At 23.0% G+C, this 27,533-nt stretch overlaps 1 protein-coding gene across 1 annotated transcript in view; it reads right to left on the bottom strand.

The window, feature by feature from the left end:
* LOC112595790 (NACHT domain- and WD repeat-containing protein 1) overlaps positions 1-6,487 on the bottom strand; it is a 188,360-nt gene extending 181,873 nt beyond the window's left edge. Inside the window, exon 1 of the mRNA XM_025341125.1 lies at positions 6,209-6,487. The gene's annotated coding sequence lies outside the window, so the exon portion shown is untranslated. The remainder of the gene's footprint in view (positions 1-6,208) is intronic.
* Between the last annotated feature and the right edge of the window lie 21,046 nt (positions 6,488-27,533).

Genomic DNA, 27,533 nt, shown 5'->3' with positions numbered 1-27,533 from the left:
AATTCAAAGCATATTTTGGAAACTTAGAACATTTTTTACTTTAGACAATCAAATTTATGGATCAGAGCTTTGAATTTTAAAATTTTTAATGATAATATTTAAAATAAACAATAGTAAATATAATATGTATATAAGTGAATTATTAAGTTAATAATCAAAATAAGTAAATGTGAGTATATATTGAACTTGTTAACATTATGTTTAATACTTTGCGTGAATTTGAAGAAATGTATTCCTACATTTTAAAACAGTATTGTATTTTGAGTTCTAAAAAAAGCAATGAATGTATTTATTTTATGACTATGTGTGTTTTAATTTTTTTGTTTTTGGAGACACTTTTATAGTAAGAATATTACTTAGGTTTTTAACTTTAGGAATGGTTTATGGTGTAAAATTGGATATTGTTGGAATTTTGAGGTGTAAAAAAAAAACAAATAAGATTTAAGAAATAATAGGATTTTTACGCAGTACCAGAATTTGTAAAAAAAAAACGATTTTTTTTTTTATGTAACTCAAAAACAAAATATCTGGGATTTTTAATTTTTAAAAAATATTTAAATTGCATTTTTTGCGTATGCTTTATTGCTTTTAATATTTTGACTTTTTGAACTATTTATTAACATTTATTTAAATGTTTTAGTGTTATTTCTACAAATATATTATATTATTTGGTTTTTTTTTAATTTTTTTTGTAAATATTTGAGTTCAGACTTTGATAAAATTAGATATTTAAAAAAAAAATAAATAATGATTTTTGCTATAATTTAAAAATAGTAACATTAACTATTAAACTATTAACATTTATTATTATATTTTAATTATTTTAATTATATAATAATATTTTAAAATTAATGTTTTTGACAAAAACTTATTCAACCTGCTATATTACTCACAGACTTATAGTAAAATAAATTACTTGGATTCATAAAACAATAAATTCTCTTCTAAAGAGAAATAAAAAATATAATAAAAAAAAGTATGAAAAATATATATAAGAGCTCTAAAAATTAAGTTCAAAATAAGAAAGTAATCCTGTCAAATTTATCTATATATTATTAATAAGTCTAAATTTCGATCAATATTTCGATTACATTAGACTTTTGCCCTGCAAAAAACTTCTAAAGCAATAATAATAATTGCCTTTAATTCGAGATCTCAGATAACGAAACGCTTTCGATATCATAGTGACGTTTAATAGTGATTAATATTGTCATTCGTCAAAAAAAAATAAACACAATACAGTAATCATATCTCAATATTAAACAGTTTACGTTTATTCAATTGTCATAATTGCATTAACCACACGAATTAAACCGGGAATTTTGTATACATATATTATATATATATATAATGATAATAATAATAATGATCAAAATATATTAATAGATTACATTTTATTCTAAATTATTCATTTCCGTTGTAATATAGGTATTAATATATAATATATATATTATTTAGAATATTTTCATTTATTTTGTACCTACTTGGTTTACTTAAATCGATCATAATAATAATTGTCATTTTAATCATATTAAATATACAGCCTGCCCTTCAAAATTAAACATTCTGTAAATATACTTCTAACTAGTTATCAGATTTTATATTTCAATATGTTTTAAATATAAAGCAATAAATAATATTATACAATACACATTTAAAAAACCATATTGTTTAATGAATTTTATATTGTATTCCATTATCTTAGCACTATGTCTATTTATAGAAAACTTTTAGAGTATTTTAATATAACTATAAATAAGGTCTTTATAATTTTTAACATATTGAAATATAATTTTAATGTCAACGCAAAATTGAAGATTTTGCCTTACTACGTGGCTGAGTATCGTTAATAATACATCACCGATATTCGCCTCGTACTTATTATACAATTTAATGAAGCACATTCGACTGAACTTTAAAAGTGCTGACGATACTTCTACCTAAAACCATTACAATCATCCACTAACACTTTGCATAACGTTATATTCGAAAACAAGTTCATTAGTGCTCCGTGTAATTATTTCACTTATTGATAATCATTTGTTAGCGTCAAGCAAAAACGTGAACATAAGTATTCATCTCCCTTTGGTTAATACTATTAATTATTAGAGAAACCCAAAATAAATTTTTAATTTTAGATGAGTTGAATTTAAAATTATTTTTTTTGCTTTAATATTCTATCCGATAAAAGAAATAATATAATACTATCTATCAAAAATGAATTTAATATAAAATAGTAGTTATTATTGAATGAAAATAAAAATGACACTTTAAAATATTGTTTTATGATTTAAATAGTTTCATTTTTTTTTCAAAACGAGAATATTAAAGAAAAATATAGATACAAAGATTATTTTTTGAATTATTAATGCTTAGTATACATCATTATCCAATATATATATATAAACATTAAACAAATAATATGGCAACGCTAAAATACTATAAAGATCGGCTACATTTATTTACTAGAGTTTATTCTACAGTCTACACGTGTACTTAAAGTCTATTATGGATTTAAAAATGATTGGCCTGTTCACTTCAGAGAAGCAATTTAAGGTTGATGTAGATATCCAAGCAATTCATCAAAGAGCTCTAAAGCCACGTCCAACAAATGTTCAGCATAAACGTGAACAGTACATGAAGATGACTTTTAATATTATTTAGAATAAAACACGTCAAAGTATTGTTCACAATATAACCGTATAATCTATAGTATAGATTCTATACTATACAATCGTGTTAATGTAAATATTATTTTTAGTTTTTTCAATATGTTCAATTGTTTTAATATATTATTATTATTTATTATAAAATAATTTTATTAGTATGATAATGTAATATTAAAAAAAAAAAAAATTATAAATATCATTAAAATAGTTAACATATATTTTTAAGACAAAAATATAAACAAGTGAAATTAATTGACTATTTCATATATATATATATATATTTGTCGGTCAATTATCTCTATTGTTGATTGTATTTTGGGTCAAACAGTTATCAATCAATTGACCCAGAACCATTATTACAATATAATATTAATTATTATTAGTTAGTCTTTAGTTTTAAACTCAAAATTCATAGCTAATAAAAAAAAATTACCAGAATTCTTGATCGTATAGTAGGCTTTTCTTATCGGATTCATTAGTAATTTCATTATTATAAGCACCCATAAATAAAGCACAATAACCACAAATTGCAGTATATTGTATAGATAATTGTTCAAAATAAACATACTATTCATTCATAATACAAAACACCATAACTCAGTCGGTGTTTACCAAAATGTTAAAAATATATTTTTATCACTATATTCTTTTTCTATATCAATCAAAAAATAATTTTTTAAACACGAATTAAGCGAACTGTCATTAATTTATCAGTAGGTCTAGTTACCTATCTATAATTTATTTCTAGAGCGATTAAAGATAAATCATTACCTCGTATTATACTCGATATCAAGTATAAGTACTTTGATATGAAACACTACTTGGCATTAAATTACTAAACGATTTTTGTTTACCCTTACAATATCCTATTGTTCGTATAACTCTGAAAGCATTACTAAACTCTGGTATACAGCATCCTATTCTCTTTCAAACTTTTAGTCTGAATTTCGATAATGCTCACCCTCTCTAAACAACGTCTACCTATATTTTCTCTAGTTTGTTCTTCTCCGATACAATGTAACGTCATATTTCATCATATCTAGTTACAAAACCATTAGTAATAATTTCAAAATGTTTGACTATAGCTGGATAGGATAAGTTAAGGACGCAAATAACTTTAGATCATCGAACGTGCACAACTTTTAGTGGACAACAAAATAGAAAGAAGCCAAGCTTGAAGTATTAATCTGTGTAATGAATCTAAGGAATTTGTTGTGGCTTTGAAACTATATTTACGTATATTTACTAGCACAAAAAGTAAAATCGATAAAACAATGTCCTTTAAAGGTGTTGAATAACATAAAACTGAAATACGTTTAATGTTAATAATTATTCACTATTTCTATTTGTCTAAAATAACGATAAATAATACATAAAAGAGCTAAGATGTTAACGATCATAAAATAAAAATAAAAGACTAAATATCTCTAATGAAAAATATTAAATTAATAATATTATATTGTTATGAAAATAGGTGCATGATATTCATTAGTAAATGCATTGTATTTTTTTTCATAAAATTCTAACTCGTTATTGTTGTTCAATGGACATTGATTGAAAATAAACTAAAAATCATAAACGAAAACGGTTTATTTTTGGATTGTTATCGCGTTAGGTTAGGGGAATTTCGGAAAACAATAAATGCTTATGTAGATATACTTAACCTCTGTATATTATATTGTGTATAATATAGAAGTTTTTAACCTCGTTTTAGAATTGAACGTGGCTTTAATTGACCTTAAGTGATTCGTACTACTTGTATAATATGTTTAATTTGTTCATTGATACGATATTTTTGTACACTAAATAGTGTGAATAGTATATAGCATATTATTTATATAATAGCATATCTGTAAAGCAAATACTAATCGTAAAATATGTTAAATATCATTTGGTGTTATAAATTGGAATCTTAAACCATATTATTTTGATATTTGAATGTGAGAGTTAAAAATATGATAAAAAAATGAAAGTAAATATTATAGTATTGTTTCTTTTTATAGTAATTACAAATTATTTTTCAAAATACAAAAAAAATTATTTAAATCAAATAAATGTATTGTTCTAAAAAATAGATACAATCACACATTAATATCAATAAAACAAGGAAAGACGAACGATATAATTAACATATTGTAGCGTTGATTGAATTTAATAGCTATTTAAAACGAACGCAAAGTAATATATAAATGGTATAGATTTATGCTTGCCACATAAATAATATTATAACTTTTTAATTAGCGTTCTTATTTTTAGTTTTAATGGGACGTCGCAGGCTACAGAGAAAAAATTAAAAATATCAAAGTATTCTGGTTTCCTTTACTTATAAAACAGATATTAAATTAATTAGTTTTTCATTTAACATTTGTAAATATATATATAAATAAGTAAACAATTTTTTATATTAACAGTATTCACGTAAATGATAATATTTGTTAGTTATTTTAAATTTCTGTGCTCAATAATATTATTATATTAATTATTTGTTAGATTCTTATGGAATAAATATTAATCTTATGAAAGAGTATGTTTATCGTATCTAACCAATAAAAATCTTTGCCAGATTTATATAGAAGCAATAGGGCAATATTTTTATCAGTTATCTTAAATATTTGATCGCAAATTTATAAATATAAATGACCGTGTAATATCAGAAGTGCTCAAAATTTAATGTTCTAATAGAAGGTGTATTATTGTCGCTTTGTTTAAAAATTAAATCTTCTACAACTGTATTCAAGTTGATATGAAAAATAATTACTGTTCAAAATTATGTATAAGTTAGTTTTAACCGTACAAAATATTTTAGCCAAATATTTACGAATGCTTATGAGTATTTGTCTTAATATTATACACGAATATTAGTTTTGGTAGTGATAAGTATTTCGACCTTCGACTTTCTCTTGATTATCCCAACTATTGAATAATATTACTTTTTTTTTTTTTTTTTTTTTAATATACAATGATATTATTTACTAGGTAGTTTTATTAAAATTTCAGAAACTATTTATTCATATTTTATTAATGAAGGGACAAACCTAAAAATGTGTTTGGTGAAAAATACGAGTGTTATGCTGTTGAAGAACTATGTTCTCATTGATATAGACTAATAGCAATGCTAGAAAATAACATATCGTAAATGTTTTTGTAAAAAATAAAATAAAATAATCATCAAAAAAAAAACACTGATGATAATAAACCTGAATTTTAAAATATATTGTAAAGAAGAAATTTTATTAATAATTACTGACAGCGTAAATATAATACATTTTTTTCTTATTTTTTTATCATATTTTATGATAAAAAAAAAATAAAACTTTTAACCATACCTGTAACTAGTTAATATATTACAGACTATAAGTTATTCAATACATTATGGTGGTAAATACTTTTTACCAAAGGACTTAACGACAATAAGTATGGAATTCGAATCCAAAGCTCAATTAGTGAGCGCTGAGATATCAAAATAATACGGTCGTATGTGAAACATATATATATATATATATATATATATATGTATGTATGTATATATATATACTTACATTGATGTCCAGTAAGTCGATGAAAAAAAAAAACCGCCAAACGGTGATTAAATGCGAGCGAACGAGAGATCTGGGCAGGGAAGTCGGGGAGACAGACAGAGAGAGAGAGAGAGAACCAGATAACCGCGAACCAAATGAAAATTCTCTGTACTCGCGTGGAAAGTGTATATCGAAAACGAGATCGCTGGCGCAACGGCAACGACGACAGCGACGGGCACGGGCGAACAACGCGCGACTGAGAGCTTCGCCGTGCGTACGGCCGTGGCGTGCAAACGTTAAAGAGGTGCAACACTTGATGACGCGCGGGTTTTTCCCCGTGTGCGCGTCGCGTTTCCCGGCTTTTCCGCGTCGCCGTGCTGGCGGCAGTTCCCCCAGGCAACGCTGGCTGACCAGCGAGAGAAAACACAAGGGGCGCCCTGTCGCGCGAGTCCACCGCACCGAAACGAATCACACCCGGCTGGGAGCGGTGGCGGTGAACGGTTTTACTTTTTCTTTCGAACCGCTGCCACCACTAATACTCAACGACCGCGATTACGTCTACGACAGACGCCCGCCGACTCCGGCTCGGTTGTGGAGCGTAATGTTTAGCGAGGAGCGACGTGATAGAGGGTCCTGCACACCTGGATGTGGTGTTACACGTGACTTTTCCGAAAAAAATAAAAAAGGAAAAAGGAAAAAAAGAATGGGTCTTTTTCACAACCTGCTGCACCACGGCGGTTATTAGTTTTTTTTTTTCTTTTCCGCATTCCATAATGCTTAAGACCTTATCGGAATCCACTGCACGACACAATACGTAAACGACCTCTTTTCTCGTGTTATGATTATAAATTATAGCAGAGCGTTCACCTTAATGACCGATTATCGGAATCGCACTGCTTTTCATTAGTTGTCGTCGTCGATACAATATTCTAAAAATTTAAAAATTGCACTAGACTATCGTTTTTTTACGAGAAATCTTGTCACACGGCGTTGTGGATAGACAATGTAGGTGCATTATCATTAATGCGTTAATATATTCACATCTATTATTTATATGAATAGCTATTGAATGCAACGTAAAGTAACTAAGAATAACAATAACTTTATCAACCAGTAAGTTATTATTCTAGATATTTTTAACATTACATTTATCATTGATTACACTGATATGTATCATCAAACCATGTTTATAATAAACTATAAGTAACTAATACCAATCGCCGCATAAAACCTCTTGATTAATATAATATTAATGATTATTCGACTTCTTTCAGATTTCCTATTTTACATTTCTTTTACAAATATCATTGATAATTTAGTAAGGAAATGATTTTTAATATATGGACTGTCATAAATACATTTAAACTCTCAATGATTATTTTATTATTTTGCATATTTATTCATGTTTACTAAATGTACGATACGTTATAAATATAATAAGTATAATACCAAAATAATATTATGTAGTCATATTAAATAATGTTATTACATATCACAATATAGATTAGTCTTATTACACAATTGAAGAAAAAAATTAAATAATTCATAAATAGCAGTCAAGGCGAGATATTATATTGTATTTCTGAAGTGAGAAAACGCATTTTCTGAAGTATTATCTTAAAGACTAAAATTATACTTTCATGTTTTTTTTCTAGTTAAAGAAGTGATTGATATGCACTACCTCATAATATTATTCGAGTCTTGAGTTCGAACACCAAATTTTGTAAAGCTTATACAAGGGGTTTTTTAACTTTATCCAAAACATTATTTTAGGCTATTATCATTGCCACTATCCAATACTTACCAGATTTTATTTCTGTTCAGACCTACGGAAAGTCAAAATTTAACTAAATGTTTGCATAATATGTTAGTATCAATTATCAGTATAAACATCTATCGCAAATTATAAAGCGATATTATATTATTATATATTATATATTTTAATATCGATTTACCAATTTCGTCTAAGGTGTATAGGTGTATATATCACATTACACATCAGTGGTTTACCTAATGCGTACAGAGACGTATTTACGCATTAAGAACGTATTAATTTCGATTTATCCAACACCATAATGTATTTTACGACATGACAGCGTCGTAGGACAAATAAATTGTTCCATATAAAATCGCAGTTTAATACATGTTTAAAATCGTTTAAGATTATTATAATAATACATTTACCAGCACACAATACACTGATATATAATAACATATAGTTAATACATCTAAACATACATTGAACTCATTTGTTATTATAGAAAATTAGGATTACCGAATCGGTATGCAATCTAAAAAATATAGAATGATAATCTATTCATCTTATATTAAATAATATGTGCCTAAAAGTCGTAATGATTGCTATAAAACCCTTTTATAAAACAATATTAAAAATTATCTATTCAATGGTCATTATCTTTTTCAATAACAAATAAATATAATTCAGATAAAAAAAATATAATAGATACTTACTTGAATTTAAAAGACTAAAAACAATATTCTTAATTAGTTTTTGTGTAACTACTAAATTTTTATTTTATTTTAGTTTTTTCCTAATGCATGATATTAAATTATTTTATAAAAGTTTGAGTAAAACACAAAAAAATAATATTGCTCGTTTGTTTTATACAATAGATCATAAGCATATGATATATTGTATCACCGATAAATAAGATATAATATATTATATTGCTGTATATTTTTATTTTTAAGATCACATAATATTGGAATACTAGTATATTCATTATTTAAAAATGTTAATTCATTTAATAATCATTTGAACGTTATTACGATAATAATAATACAACTATGATACTATAAATCAGTGAGGAATACATGGAGAAAATAAAAATTTGAGATCCTATGAAAAGCGTAAAATTTTATGAATAAGACATACCGATACCTACAAATATCAAATTTTTATAATAACTAATTCCAAATAAATTTAAATATAATTAATCAAATTAGATTATTCATTAATCGTGAGATGTATTTAACGAAAACAAAACATAAGGAATTCTAATACGAGTATCATGCATTTATAATGACTTATTTATTCATATTTTAAGTAAAAAGTAGACAACTGAAAATCGTAGTTGATTTTTCTGAATCTGTATTCCCGATACATACAAATTCATTTTAATAAATAAATAACAAAAAAATTGTTACCCTAATAGGTTTTCCCATTTCATCACGCTGGTTTGGGTAACTGTATACGACTAGAAAGACTCGTCATTTTTTTAATAATCAAATTTATCAGCATTTTACGTCCTAAGTTAGCTTCACAGCTGTTGACTAATAATAATCGCCCTCAATGCATCAAATAAATACACGAGTTTTAACTTATTGACTTTATAAGTCAAAGATTAAACAAAATTAATTTATGTAAGTAACATTACTTGTGTTATTACTTATTGCAATCTTCTTTTTGCTCTACATTTTTAACTGAGTGTTGTATAAAATGGAAGTACTTTAAAGGCTTTACAGATTAAAACACTTAAAATGGAATTTCTTCATGCATTCTTTTTTTAAATATTTGTGTAAACTAATCAATTTTTGTTAACTCATCGATTAATTTAATGTTAAATTAAATTAATGTTTCGTTAATGTTTAACGAAACAAATAAAATATTTTTTTCACGTACCTACCTACCGAGATTTTTTTAAATTCATAAAATAAAATGTAAAAAAATATTATAGAAAATTAGTTACGAAAATATTATTTATGTTTCAGAATTTAAACATTGCTTATTTCTGTTTTGTTTTGGAATTAAATTGTCTATAAGAAGTACACATTGATTTTTATGAAACCCAAAATAATATTATGTTTTTTTCAATAAGAAAATTAATAATAAAAAAAAGGTAAGTAAGTGGATACCGCTCTGCTTTATCAAGTTAGTGACTGTATTATAGACGTCTGTTAAATTTTAATTTAATGATATAGCACTATATACGAAAAACGATTCTAAGCGGAAACGGCCTATCAGCCTCTATCACCAAGGGATATGTTTTTTTGACATATCCTTAAAGCCATTTATTTTACTTTAAGTTTTATAGTAGGTTGATAAAATTTTTCCGGAAATATTGCATTTATTATATTACTATAGTATTTAATTATTATAATAATATGAATATATATAATTTTTTTATGAATTTTATCCATATAAAAATATTATTTAAAAAAGTTATTAAACTAATTATAAAACAAATTATAGCTTGTCAAACTGATTTTTTTGTCTATTTCAGTCAATAACGGATTAGTTTGACATTAAATTTATACTCAAAAAAAATCCACGTTTTCTCAAATTAATCCAGAGTTTTAATTTTAAAATAATCGGTTACATAAACAAATTTAAATTGAATAAATAAGGTATTGTAATCAACTATTTTCACAAATTAAATCATAAGTATTAATAACTTCTAGAATAACACATATAAATTATAACTTACTAAAATAGTTTTTTTTTTGTAAGATAAGGCATTATTTACTCATTATAGTACATTATATTATGAGTAAGGTGTAGTTATAATAATTGTAAAGTATAGTGTTTAAAACTTAGAAACTTAAGTATTGTTATTTTACAAATATAAGTAATGTGAATTTATTACATAGTATAATAATTTAAACTGTTTAGATTAGAATTACTATGAATTGTTCATGTTAGTATGTGCAATGTACATAGATAATTTTAAAGTTAAAATGCAATTATAAAATTAATAAGCTATTATTTTCGAATTAGTTAAGGTGTTAACTATAATATATAAATAAAAGAAAAAAACGAGGAATCAACGAACATTTTAAGAGTATGTGTAAAGCTACGAATAATAATATAAGTTTATAAATTATAACAGATCATAATTAAGTAAAATAAAAAAAGGATATTTTAAAATATGTAGTATATTTATTATATTTTAATTCTTTGCTTTAAATGATATAAAAAATAAATACAAATATATTATATTATTGTATATTATTATTGCTTATTACCTACATATTATGTATACAATTATCTTGAAATCACATAATATGTACCTTGTTTGGTATAATTTACAATAAATACATAGATTTAAAAATAATTTTAATTGAAAATTTGGGATTTTAAATAAAATTAGCATTAGAAATATCCGTTCACAGCTGAAAAATGTGGATGCGAGTATAATTTAGTATTAGAGAAAATTATTATTATGAACATAAATCCGATGACTAATTCTTAAATTGTATTCTACGTTATATGTAATATTTGTTAAATTTTAAATAATTATTTATAATTGTTAAATTAATATTTATGTCAATGAAAACAGAGTCCATACTAAGGGATTTACGCAAAAATATCTTATTCCCATTGATAGCAGGTAATTAAGTTATTATGTTTCAAATAAACTTAAATCTATCAATAAAAAAGACATATTATATTGTGTATGACTCATTTCAAACTTTTTTTTTGTAACATAAATATAAATTTATTCAAACAAACGATTTCAACAATTTAAAATTTCATAATTGCATGTGATTTGTATTACTAAGAATATATCTAATCGATTACATAAAAAAAAAATTAAAATAAAATTATGTCAAGTGACGTATTACCTGAATTTATCTTAACTCAAGTACAATATCACTTAAATTAACCTATACAAAAAACGGAATATAATTTTCATTGGTATTTTTATTATTTTAAAACTGCAATGCTATAATGTTATTTAATAATACATAATGAAACGCACAGAAATATCAAATTTATTTACTAATTAGTTATAATAATGTACATTCTTATACTATTATAAGCTCCTAGGTTTAGCATTTATTTGAACTTCAAAGAATGTGAGCTTTAAAACATTTTTTTCAATTGGTAATCCGAATAATTTAAAAAACAATACTATTTTCTGCAACGTCACAAGCACCATTTTCAAATCTAACAATCTAATAATTAATTTATAAGATGATTTATCGAATTTTGTTGCTTTTGAAAATGTAATGTGATAGAAAGATTCCATTACTATACTAAACTATATATAAACATTACATTTTTTAAATATAAGCAATTTTTTATATATTTTATATACAATTTATATTATACATACACCAACAGATTTTTTCTATAAACATTGTTTGATAAATTCAAATCTGGTAGCGACTATGGTCCCCTTCTTCTATAATATGAACTCCAGTAACGCCAAAGGATATGAACCTATATAATATTAAGTTAAATGAAATGTTTCATGGTCAATTAGAGGAGTTTTATGAATATTGTAAATATTTGAAAGGAGACATGTGTTTACAGTAGGTATTTAAATATTTAAATGTATTTTATAGATACTGTGGGTGGTAACGTAACCGGTGTGCAACATGTGTAAATCGGTTAGATAGACACTAAATATGTATTATATAAGGTAGTGACTACATAGTTGATTGTCCGTGAACACTTCTGTATCTTAGATAATATATTACATAGGGATTAATCTTTATTTTCTAGTGTTCATTTTAACATACACTCGTTTTATTTACTTAAATTGTTGATGACCACTACAACAATTTGTGAAATGATTCTGCATGCTAGTGAATGTATCTAAGCTGGATTATAGTAATACTTTAGATTAATATACGTTAAAATATAAGTTTTGTTCTGTTCATATTTATTTAAGTGCATAGTTACGTTTGGTTTATTTAATGAGTTATAAAATACGTTATATTCATAAATAATTGAATGTGTATTTAAAGTATTGATATATATTTAAAGATTCAAAAAAGTACTTTAACTTTTTAAACATCATTTATGAATGTTAAGTTCTATGTTTTTTTATATATCAAACGTTTCCTCGAATAAACTGATTAAACAACTGACTGTGATCACTGATCTGTAATATTAATTTGATGATTAAATACTAATATCCTTATTTATATATTTTTAAATGATGTTATATTAATAAGTGTTTCGTCCAAAATATTTTTAATAGATAGATACTAGACTCACGATACTATCATGTATCAGTTAAAGATTGATTATAATTTTAAAGAATATACACATCTATTTTAGTTCATCTATTGGCCAATAAACATTTTCTAAATACAGGTAGATTATCCAATGTGCTTATCCAATCTAATGCTTTTCACACACAGTATGGGTACCCTATAAAACTATAAAATATCCCAATATAAATATAATAAAAACATATTCATATAATATTTACAATATTTTATATAATTTAAGTAAATCCACCAATTTCAACTCGGCATAAAAATCCTATATAATCCATACATTTCTAAGAATCTACACATTAAAATCTATGTTGATTTTATGTGTGTATGAATTAATAGCTCGTAATCAAATAAATCTTAAGATCTATAACTTAACCACTTAGGTGAACAACTGAATACTAAATAAAAAATAAACATAATTAAAAGGATTAAAATATATTTTTAAAGAATATATAAAAATACATTTATCAATATTATATTATTAACTCAGATTGTCCATCTAAGTTATAACAATCTTTAGATTATCTTGTACAAGATTTTTGAAAAAGTTTACTATTAAAATAAACTTTGAATTATCCATGAATAAAAAAATTAACAATTTCAAATAACGGCCTTGATACTATTTGTAAAAAGTACTAAGTTCTAAGAAAAAGGTTAGAGATAAACAAATAAAACTTTAGTTTTTACATAAAATAATTAAACATACCAATTTCAGTAGGTTAAATAAGAATTAAGTTATAATAAAAATGGTTTATTAAATTCAGAATATTATAAAGGTTACACTAATACGAGTATATTATATTAAACTCAATAAATTATTTTTTGAAATATGTTTAATTCTTATGTACTTGGTCACAATAAGATACGGTAATCCGATAAGAAGAGAGATCATTCTAAACAGTTTAATTTTTATAAAGAAAGAAGAAGAATGACTAAAGCTTGGTTATAAAAAATCCCAGTACTTAGATAAAATTTTAAACGACTAATAGGATTCTATAACCTGCAGTTTCCTAGGTCAGTATATAATTAGTTAATTTTAAGAGCACTTTAAGGGAGCACACAAAATAAAAAATACTCTAGATAATATTATATTTATTTTATATAATTTTACACTAAGTTACTTTCAATGAGACTTTGTGTATTGTTCCATGTACACAGTAGTAATTAAATGTGTGTATAACTAATTACAAACTTAAACTTAGACTAACATTTTATTTAAAAACTTTTTACCATCTATACCTTTTTTTTTTAATTAAACTATTATTCACACTTTTAAAGTTCTAACGAAAACATTTTTTTTTATGATATAAATGTTAAAAAACCACTTTTTACTCTCTTAAAAATAATGTAAGTTCAAAGTATCAAAATCAATAAAAAAAAAAAAATCGTTCAAAAATTATCTTGAATTTTAATGTAATCCAGCTATTTAGAATAGTTTAACTTTTAGTCCTTTCAGGACTGTTACTAAAAAATATAATACGACTAATTCAATAATGGCTTATTTAATGTTAATATTAGTTAAATGATTCGTGTTTCTTTAAATCATCACTATACTAATATTTAGAGCGGAAAATAGTATTTTAATACACCTGTTAAAAATTTAGGTCCATGTCGCTGGCACCCCCCATTTTGAATTTTGAATTCAAACCCAGGGCGATCGTTTGTGCTTCGTTAGTGCACGTTAGTGCTTTAAACCCCGTCGTCGTTAGTGCTTTATCCCTTCCAGAGTTATTCGCATTTTATACAGGGGGGTGTCGGGAACATGCCAGCACCCCCCATTTCGAATTTCGACTCCAAATAAATTTTAATCGTTAGTGCTTCGTTAGTGCACGTTAGTGCTTTAAACCCCGTCGTTAGTGCTTTATCCCTTCCAGAGTTATTCGCATTTCATACAGGGGGTGCTGAGTATGTATTAATTTGAGTCCAGTCCCCAAATTTTTGTCTAAAAATCTTCAATATAATGAGGCAAAGATGATCTTTAGGTACATTCCAGTTAAATCTCGTTGTTTTGGGGTTTAATAACTTTTATCTAAGTTTTAAATTTTTACAATTATTACGTAAAAAAAGAAAATGTATTTTTTTTTCTAGTTTCAGATTTATGCTTTATTCCACTAATAGCTTTATGGCTCAAATTAAATGCATTTCTACATATGATTTTCTGATATGGAAAAATATCGTTAATGTCTATTAGACCAGTGATAAATAAAACTGGAAATCTTCTTGTACAAATTCTAAAAAACTCACCTTGGTACCTTACTACTTATATAACTTAAATAATTATTATTTTGTACATATTTAATACTTATGAAATTAGTACGAGTTACCTATAAAATTTTATCCTTGTTTGAGTAAAGAAAAAAAATGCATGACCAATAATACCTATACTTATAGGTTTTGTAGTTTTTTATAATATTATATACAGGAGATTAAATTAAAATGTGTATACTGAAGTGTAATAATCCTTATATTTTTTTTATTACTTATCTTAAATTTTTGAAAAAAAAAAAAAATAATAAAAATTTCAAAATACCTAGTTTTCCAAAATTAATTAATTTATAAATTAAGTTATATTGAATCAATTAATTATTCAGACAATAAAAAAATTATTCAAATCATTTTCAAACACAATGCTAATACAATATACAAATCAGTATATTCGATTTCATTTTTTTTCTAGTTATTTCTTTAGATAGTTCTATATTTATTTCATTTAGAGTACTTTTCTATTTATTTCAAATACAAAAAGATTTAGAATTGTGAACTTAAAATACAATGCTAACTATTGTTTTTTAATACGTAAACATTTTAATTACAAAAATACCAACTATATAGTCCATATATCAACTAAGATAAAATGACTAAATATTATTTGAATAACTATATTTGAAATTATGTTGAATAATATTTTATTCGAATAACCATAGTTTAAAATTATTCGAATACATTTTTAAAAATGTTTTTATTTATTATTAATTGATAATAGCACGACTTTGGTAACAATGTATTGTAACAAATTAGACATAAACATGATCAATAATTATCCAAGTAATATTTTTATTAATTCAAGTAATTTAATTCATAATATTATACAGTATTATAGTAATAAACACGTAGTACTAAACTACTATCAATTTTAAATGATTATGGATATCAAATTATGTCTAATTATATATTTAAAAAAAAAAAACCAAAAACTGCTGTATAGTAGGTGTCTAGTGAAATTCACTCATAGGGTAGGTCACTATAATGATGTGTTAAATATAAATGCAATGGTAGGTATCATTGAATACAATAAAAGATTCTGAACGGAAACGATATATATATATATATATATATAAGCTTAGAAGTTAGGAAAATTAATAATATTACATTTATATATTATTAGTAATTAATTTTATATTATTATAATACTGTAATTGTGAATTATTATAAGTATTATAAAAAAATAAAACGCTCATAAAAATATTTATAGATTATTATTCGATTTTTTGTTCTGTGATTGTAATGCATTTTAACATGAGACTAAATTATATACATATTAATACATGCATATGTATTATACCTACTATGCAAATGATTTTCACTTATTTTAACATTTTTAATTTATTAACTTTACTTTAAACTTAATTGATATATTAAAAAATGTATTAACTTAATTTTTAATTTAATTAAACAAAAAATATTTAACTTAACTGAGTTCAAAAAATCATTAACTTTCCCAGACTTGTTTTTTTACGATTCATTAAAATGCACACAACCATTTATAATTAGTTATTTTTGTTTACTTTTTGAATATTTTTACGTATTTTTTTTTTTTTTTTACATGTCTTAAATGGTATAAAATACATTAAAATTTGAAATATCTAATTATATTAAAGAAAATAAAATTTAAATAAATAATAACTTATAAAATAATTTTGAATAATATAAAATATAATGCAGTATACATTTTGTTTTATAATAATTTATTATTATGTATAACATATTTTTCTTTGGATAATAATTTATTTTCATTATTTAATAAACATGTAATAATGTATTTTATTATTATTTATCGTTATACTCAATAATTAAAAAAATATGTTCACTAATTATTCATTAATTATTTTACATAGTTACATTATATTATATTATTTTATAATTAAAATATTGTAATTTATATAGGTACTTACCCTTTACTGTGTTGTAGATGTTCTTTATACATACTAACCTGTATAGCTTTACTTACTGTATTGTCATAAATGACAATGTATAACAATAGTCTATCTGGCCAACTATTACGAATAAATTATTATCTTATAACGCGCATTTGAAATGTACGTACCTATATCATGATTAAGTATTGGTTATCGGTTAAATTTGACAGATGAGACACTGTGACTGTCCTACCTATTTTATAATAATCTAATATTAATCTTATATTATTCTTTAAATTATATTTTTATAGCGGTAGACTTTGTTAACTATCTTAATATAATATAGTCAAACAGCATTGTATAAAATTTATCACTTTAAATTTGGCTTTCAATTATTAAATTCTTTGATAAACAAGACTATATTATATCTTTGTTGCGATTATCCAAAGTGTCTTAGGATCTTTGCTATTAGCTAAAAAATCATCTAAAACGTTTATACTTATTATATCGGTGATAGTTTATAATAACTAGATAGGATATTTAAAATTATATTAAAATGCAATTATAAGCTTAATATTATGATAAAATCATAAAACATTTAAAGAACATAAACTGTAGTAAAAGAAATATTAACAACAGCTAAAATAGTTCGATAAGTTAGATACCCACTATAGTTCAAGTAGTTTGCTAATTCGATAGTTACTATTTAAGTGCTTAAAAGGCATTAATACATTTTTGTAATTGTTCATAACTTCTGGCACGTAACTCAAAAAGAAATTATCTATAAAAGTGTTTTTTTTTTTTTATAATTTTCTAAAAAAAAAAAATGTTAACAAACTAATTAATTCAAATTAATTAATTATTACAGTGTTTTCTAACTAAATATATCATATAATACACAATATATAAATACAAAATATAAAATTAATTAAAAAATTATAGTTATACATTACTTTTATTTCACCGAACCACGTGTATTTATTTATTTTAAATCTTTTTGTATTTGAAATAAATAGAAAAGTACTCTAAATGAAATAAATATAGAACTATCTAAAGAAATAACTAGAAAAAAAATGAAATCGAATATACTGATTTGTATATTGTATTAGCATTGTGTTTGAAAATGATTTGAATAATTTTTTTATTGTCTGAATAATTAATTGATTCAATATAACTTAATTTATAAATTAATTAATTTTGGAAAACTAGGTATTTTGAAATTTTTATTATTTTTTTTTTTTTTCAAAAATTTAAGATAAGTAATAAAAAAAATATAAGGATTATTACACTTCAGTATACACATTTTAATTTAATCTCCTGTATATAATATTATAAAAAACTACAAAACCTATAAGTATAGGTATTATTGGTCATGCATTTTTTTTCTTTACTCAAACAAGGATAAAATTTTATAGGTAACTCGTACTAATTTCATAAGTATTAAATATGTACAAAATAATAATTATTTAAGTTATATAAGTAGTAAGGTACCAAGGTGAGTTTTTTAGAATTTGTACAAGAAGATTTCCAGTTTTATTTATCACTGGTCTAATAGACATTAACGATATTTTTCCATATCAGAAAATCATATGTAGAAATGCATTTAATTTGAGCCATAAAGCTATTAGTGGAATAAAGCATAAATCTGAAACTAGAAAAAAAAATACATTTTTTTTTTTTACGTAATAATTGTAAAAATTTAAAACTTAGATAAAAGTTATTAAACCCCAAAACAACGAGATTTAACTGGAATGTACCTAAGGATCATCTTTGCCTCATTATATTGAAGATTTTTAGACAAAAATTTGGGGACTGGACTCAAATTAATACATACTCAGCACCCCCTGTATGAAATGCGAATAACTCTGGAAGGGATAAAGCACTAACGACGGGGTTTAAAGCACTAACGTGCACTAACGAAGCACTAACGATCGCCCTGGGTTTGAATTCAAAATTCAAAATGGGGGGTGCCAGCGACATGGACCTTAAAAATTTTTTTATTTTAAATTAAAAACACCACCAATATATATATATAGGTATACACATGTAACTAATGTGTACCTTCTATATTCAATTATTTCCTCATGAGCAATTTTTTTTTTTAATAGTTAATTCAAATCTGTTTTTCAATTAATTTGAAATACATTAGAATTAAAATTATATTTCAACAGACATAATAAAAAATCATTATAAAGCATGTAATTTATACCCAAATAAATATATTAAAATATTATAATATATTTATAATTATTAACTATTCGAGTTTAGGCAGTACTCAATTTTAAAATGTAATTATTACAATATTTTCACATAAAACTTAGTAATAAAAACAAATAAATACATATCATTATCCAAAAAGTTTTTTTAAATGATAATTTTCAAACAATTTTAATCCTTTATAGAAATTAGTAAACTCAGAGTTTTGATTTAAATTTTTAAATAAAAGCTTTATGTTATTAAAAATTAATTTTACAGCAGTATTTTTAAAAACAATAATTGAAAAATACAAATTTTTTATCTTAGATCATAGTTATAATGTATGAATACAATCTATGAAATAAAAAGATAATAATTAATTTTAAAAGTATTACAAAACGAAAAAAATGTAAGAAATATTTAATCCATATGTTACTTAATACTTATTATATGGCAAAGTTATAAAACGTATTTAGCTTGGAATATGTGAATACTGTAAATTATACATATGTTAAACCGCAAATAAATTATTTTCATCCTTAATTTAAAATACCGATACAAATTGAGCATTGAGAAATATAATTCTTTTATTTATTCGAATTTTTAAAACATAATAACGAATTAAAAAATCCAATTCATTCAGAATATAATATACTTTAGAATATTGAAATTTGTTTATACATTTTAAACAAACACTTTACAAATTGAAAACCATTATTGTTACACAAATATAAAATAAATGTGAACCTAAAATTAAAAAAAATTACTTACCTACAAAAGTAATAATAAATAAATAAATTTAATAACACATTTTAAAATAAACTGAAAATTTCAAATAGTAATAAATAAATAAATAAATGACGTTTATATTTAATATAATTTTTTTTTATCTTAAATAAAACACTAGAATTGGAAATATTATAGTTATTGACACTGAAATTAATGATCCACATCAATCAGTTTTATTGTATATATACCGTTAGTATATCAATGATATTTTCAATATATTCAAATTTAATCTTAGTAAGTATTTTATACAGTTATTAATATTAATAATTTCTAAAGGCTATAAATAAGTCATACAATTCTTAAATATAACTACTTAAGTTCATATTTTAAGTTAAAAGTATTGTAATTATAATCATTTGAAGATCATCATGAAAATTGTATTAAGTTTAAATCAAATCATTGTGTAATTTTAATAGAATTAAAAAAACATTATTTTGATTTAGACTAAAATAGTCTACAAGATATGGGTTTTTCTAAAGTATTTTTTTTAATTACAATGAACAATTTTATAAAAAAAATGTTTATCACTTTTCATTATTTTTTGATATTAAGTGTCGAAATATTATTAATTTGAAAAATTAAAACATATTGTTTTAATTTTATTTATTTTACTGTAATTTTCATATATTCTAAAATGTTTCATTGTATCTATTTATACCCTTGATAAAGTTTAATAAAGGGAATTCAAGTGCACAAATAGAATGTTTATATCGACGATTTATTTCTCACGAAAACAATTGAAGCCGATAAAAGCTTTTTATCTTCAAAATCCTAGTTTAAAAACAACTTTAGCACGTGTTAATTTTCACACCAGACTCATTGTAAAATATTTTTCCCTAAGGAATGCAATAATTAATATTTAAATTGATTAAAACTTTAAATTTTGGGAAAATATTTAATAATGAATTAATAATATTTTCTTTAAATGTTAACAATAAAAGTAAATACTTATTGGTTCGAGATTTTAAAAACTAATTTGACAAAATAAATCGTAATATTATATAAAATTTCCATTTAAATACTTATATATGTATTCCGCAACCGTCTTTTCTCCCACTCAAATCATTTAATTAAAAACCTTTTTTAACCCATTGATACACTTAAAGCGCAAATGGTGTAGAAACCTATTTCAATTTTTAGCAAAAAAAATCCTATATAAACAAATAAATAAATTTATTTTATAACTTTAAAAATCAATAATAAAATTTCATAATTAAGGACTTCTTTAGTCGATATTTTTTATTTTATTTTTTTTCATGTTATCTATCTCATATTTTATATTTATATACGTATACTTAAAATAAAAAAATATAGAAAAAATATTTATTTATTTATAATTAAAAAATACAAACTATATTTAAACGTAAATTCATATCGATAGTTTTTATAATAAAACAAAATATAATCATTATTGTTTATACCAATTTTATACCAATACACATATACTATACGAGTAAATATCAAAAATAAAAATAAATAAATATTTTGAATGGACATCTAACATGGATAATTGAGTGCTCTGTCGATCTTATAAATTTTATATATATATATCTACCTACAGTGAAAAAATGTGACATGTCACTATAATGTCCTTTTAAGTAGAATAACCACGATGAATTATAATTCGGTTTTAAAGCTTTTTAAATTTATGTGCACTTTTAAACACTACTTATGCACTTACTATCATACTACCATTGCATAATTAATTATAATAAATAATTGCGTAACCTACATATATATTACTGGCAATATGAATAACCCTATATAATGTATAATGTATGGAAATTTTAAAAAAAGTGACAAAGTTTTAAAAACATCAGGCAATTGATGGATGTTATAATCACATAAAAATGTTCAATATTATTAATAATACTTATACTAAGTAATAATAAGTACTAAATAGATGAAAAATAGTGATCGGCTTGTGTCGCTTTTCTCATAAAACTCACCCTGGAATCTGTTATATTAAGCAATCAACTGTTTACTCTATTGCAGCATAAGTCAAAAGATACACTAAGCGTTTTCATCTCCATTTTATACTTTAATGCTATTGATGTATTTCAATCAAAATCGAAAATATATTACAATTTTACATTTAAAATTTAAACTTTATATTTCAAGTGTGTGTAATAATTTTCTATTTACTACTTACTTTTATACAATATTTACAAACTATTAAATTTTAAAATAATAAATATAATAACATAATCTATTGAAGTTTTAAAATTATTGAAGTCTTTATGCATTTTAAATTAATAACTACAGACATAAATCATTAGTAGATAAAGTTTAAAAACAAAAAAAATTCAATGATGTTTTGATTTAAATTCATCAACATTATTATAAAAATTATAGGAATAAAAAACTTACATTTAAAATGGGTGATTGTATTTAAAAACAATTTGCTCAAAAAACGATATACGCAATCTAATAATTTAAAATATGCTATTTAATAAATCAATCAAAAAATTGTAATTTAAATAAATACATGGTTAAAAAAAAAAAATTGAGAGTAAGCATGTTTAAGTAAATCACCTTATATCCTATTATATTTTAAAACAATGAAAAACCTAATCAACTACTAAATTTGAACAACAATTTTAAGTTGAACTTTTATTTGATGGATAATATTTTAATTTGAGTATTTTACTCTATCCAGATATTATTATAAAAAAAAGAAATAAATAATAAGAGGTTATAATAAAATTAACCACCTTCAGATAAACTACGCTCATATCACATGTTAATACCTTAAAGCCAAAGAATATCTACCTCAATTTTCAGAAAGTATGTTTATCTCAATCAAACACATTCTTTTCAAATTCCAAAAATATATCAAATTAATCACGGATATCAACTATCAGAAATTTCAACAAAAAAAAAAAAAAACCTGAAATTTTCAACAAAACAGAAAAATCCATCTATCGACTTATGAAATGTATAAAACTGATTCTTGTTAACTAATACTTCATTGTTACAAAAAATATTTAAATTAAAAAAAAAAGAAAATTTTTACCATACGTTTTAATGTAGTTTCTAATCTTGAATTTAAATTTCCAATAAAATAAAGACAGTTACCTTGAAACTTAATGTAATAAACATAACTATAATTTTAACAATTTATCAAACAAAATTGTCAAGATTTTATTACTTATAAATTAAATAATGTTATTTTTAGATCTTTTTGAAATGACAATTATACAATTATTTAAAAACATAAGAAAATAAATAGAAACATTTTGCACAAATTAACAAAACAGTCTATTTTAACATAAAGTTAATATTTTATAATAAAATAAAATAATGTTTCTTTCACTATGATGTTTAAATTATAAATATTTATAAAAATAAACATAAAATTGTATTTTTTTTTAGCTAAAAAAAAAATTATTTATCTTTTGTTGTGTTTATACTTATTATATTTATTGCAATTTTTAAGTCTTATAAATAAAAAAACTAATTTCTTATGACTGAAATGAAAAAAATCCCAATTTCAATAATCAAGTACCTAGCTATTTATAGGACCATATAAAACTTTTGGAGAACTGGCTCTTTTGTTTTAAGAAAAAAAAGTGTTGACGCGCTTATAAAAAAAGTCCTAGCCTTACGTGATATTCATTAATCAAAACGTAATTGCTTATTTTAATTGATATTATGTACCTACTTTCTTATAACATTATTTGTTTTGCCCAAATTCTGTTCATTTTTAAATATTTAATTTAAGGTTTTTTTTTTTTTACAACATATGTAATCAACTTCTTTAAATCTAAATGGTTTATATTCTTATTTAAAAATTAATGATAACAATTTAGATTAGCCTATTGAAAATTATGTAAATAGACATTGTATACTATACTTATATAAAGATGAATAAATACATTTTTATAATTGTTAATTTTCATATTTTATTATATCTAGACTAAATATATTATTATTTTATCAATATTTCTGATTTAACTTTATGCTAACAAATTAATCTAATATGTTACATTTTCCATACATTTATTAATTCACTTATGGCTAAAGACTACCACTCAGTGGTTTACACTACATACATTTAATAAATATTTTGATAACAATAAGGGTGAAAACAATTTAGATGAATCAAAAAATGACTTAGGGCGTATGGTACGTAAGCATCTACATACCTATACCAATATATATATATAATATGACGTATATACTACACTCCGAGATTTCATTAATCAACTGCCATAACCGCCTCCCTGTGCTGACTGTTATATATGTGTATTCTGATGCTCGTAAATCTTATATTTCTTTCGGTGCCCGTCGATCTCCGACACCTCCTCTTCGCAACCGCACCACTTTTTCACGTCGACAACCTAGTCCTTTTGTGCAGAACCTACATCACCATCACGGCAACAAGTGTACACTGCAATAAAATTTAAGAATGCACACCAATCGGGTACTTTTTACCACAATCACATCTAATTTTTCTATTTTTATGATCTGTATATTTAATATTATACAAGATATATCTGACATATCCTAATTTAATTTTAACTTAAAATTCTCATATTATGTTCATGATACACTATAAATATCTAATATCGTTGTCAAATTTCGATTATCTTAAATACGACTTAATATTCTGCGTACCAATTGTTACGTAGCTAGATGTCAATTAGATTACGTTCATTTTTGCATCATAGATGTTATCCAATAAAAAAAAAAAAAAAATTCGATTTATAAATGTTTATTATTACATTTTTATTTAAATTATTGTCAAGTGACATATATACATTTACATTAATGATATTTAAATTATATAACACGACTTTTATATTTTATTTTTTTGTCGTCACATCGTGTGAAATTAATTAAACTGACTATATCCGGTAACCCGAAATTCCCCTTATTTCTATTAATTCACCCACTCATATATGCCTTCTATAAGCTCTATTACAATATTTCTTCTTATTTTATAACATTTTTTCGGGGTATTATATAGTATACAATGATTTGATTGCCAATAAATCTTTAAGGTGCCTAAACCAATTATTCTTGTGTTGCTGTATTTTAACCAAAATGGACAAACACCACTGATGGCAATCCTTTTATAATAATATATTACCACACGTATTTGGACCGATGGTCCAAAAATATTTTGACAATAAATATAACATATTCATTTTATATCATATTTTCTTTTAAATTTTTCGATGACTTCTAAATGATCCATTTTATTTTGTAGATTCTTTTGAATACTTTTCATCTTATTTCAAAAAGATTATAAAACGTTATTTTCACAACTGTCAAGTTATATAAAACTAATAACAATCTTATATTTGAAATATTTCATTCAAAAAGATCAATTAAAAAAAATAAAAAAAATAAAAAAAAATATGTGTTCAACTTGAGACAACAACAATGAAATAATATATTCTCAGTATTGTAATCACGATACTCTACTAAAATTAATAACTGTGTTATACTTGAAATTACTATGCACGTTTCTTGAATTACATCGTTGCACTTTTTGGAGATAATTAAGTATTAAGTTTAAAAAAAAAATATATATATATATATATGTACTGGAAATCAAAAAAAGAAATTTAAAAATTATACTTTCAAATATAACACAGTATTTTCTACTAAAAACGATTAATCAAATTTATTTAAATCGTTATTAAATCGTTTATTGGTTATCTATATCATCAAATGGTGATTAATTTGTAATTTACAATTAGATAATTATCCATACTATATTACAGCATTAAAATAGTTGTAATTATTTATATAGTTTAAAAATAATTATTAATTTACATTAGTTAAACTAAACTAGTAGATATTTTAAATAATTCTACTAAAAAAAATTTTAAACACCGAAGTATATTGATTTCTTATTAAATATAAATCATAAGGTATAATTTGTTTTGACACATCATTTCTTGTCATATAAAAATTATAAGATAAACATTTTTCAACAATATTATTTTTAAATGTGTTTCAACATTAATTTAATTATCTAATGAAATTTTATTATAATAAATATAATAATATATTTAAATATTTAGTATTGATATAAATATTTTTTTTAATTTTCTATAAGTAGTTTTCTAAGCTCCAATCAGAATAAAAAAAATTTTTGATGATTATATTGAATCATTTCTTTAAAATGTATTTTTAAATTACTTGTAATCTATTATGCCCTATTTAATTTTTTGAAAATATATTTATTTTTTTTTTTCAATTATTTATATATCATTGAACAATTGGATTTAAATATGCCGTAGTTTACACATCTACTAAAGTAGGTATAAAACTGTTTAAAAAAAAAATAATTTCATTGTACTATTGTCTATCAAAAGTTTCATTTAATTTAACAGTTATATTATAGCAAAGGTAAATCCACAATAAATTAAATGAATCAGAAAATGTACGGGTTATTTTTTCATCTATAATTTGCATCATTTTTTGACAAAATAATAAAATGAAATTTTTATAAATATATAATTTTATCTATTTTTAATGATAAATGATAAGAAAAAATATATTAAAAAAAAAAATAATATAGATATAATAGGTACAATAACAAAAAAACAACCATATTACATAGATATGTTGTGAAGCCGAATAAATTTACAATTTCGACGTCAGAAGTTTTTGAAGTTGAATGAAATTCTGGTTATGCAACAAAGCCAAAATGAAAACTTGCATTGACGACAAAAGTGAGTAGAAAAGAAAAGTTGAGAAGGGTAGGTACATTGTGCAAAAACAAATAGAAAATGTTTTATTAAATTCAAGCGAATTAACAATAAGAACAGTATTAAGTCTTCAATCGTTTCTGGTTTTTCCTTTCTAGATCTGCATGAAAAGACATTACAGTGAACTTAAAGCCAGCTATTTTCCATTTGATGCTGTGTAATGCAATTCAATATTAAACAGATCCGTAATACATCATTTCTTTATCTTAAGCTTATGTTGAAATATTATATAAAAATGTATATATTTTATATTGTGAAAACGCTACTTGACATATTTAGTTTTTCACTTAAGCTTATAAATTTCAAAATACAATTTAAACGAAACAATACATGTAAAATATAATCATTTTCGAAATATAATACTTGAACGATTTTCATTAATTTAATAACATTAAATAATTACATACTTATTTTAAGTGGAGCCACGGTACATTGGAATAAATAACTCAATGAAACAATGTCCATTCACATTAAACGGAAACTAGGTTTACAATATGAATTATGATGTATAAAATATTATTG

This window comes from Melanaphis sacchari, unplaced genomic scaffold (genome assembly GCF_002803265.2).
Source record: "Melanaphis sacchari strain LSU unplaced genomic scaffold, SCAv2.0 Contig2_pilon_pilon, whole genome shotgun sequence".
Classification (NCBI taxonomy): Eukaryota; Metazoa; Arthropoda; class Insecta; order Hemiptera; family Aphididae; genus Melanaphis; species Melanaphis sacchari.
This window is presented reverse-complemented; position numbering and strand designations above follow the sequence as displayed.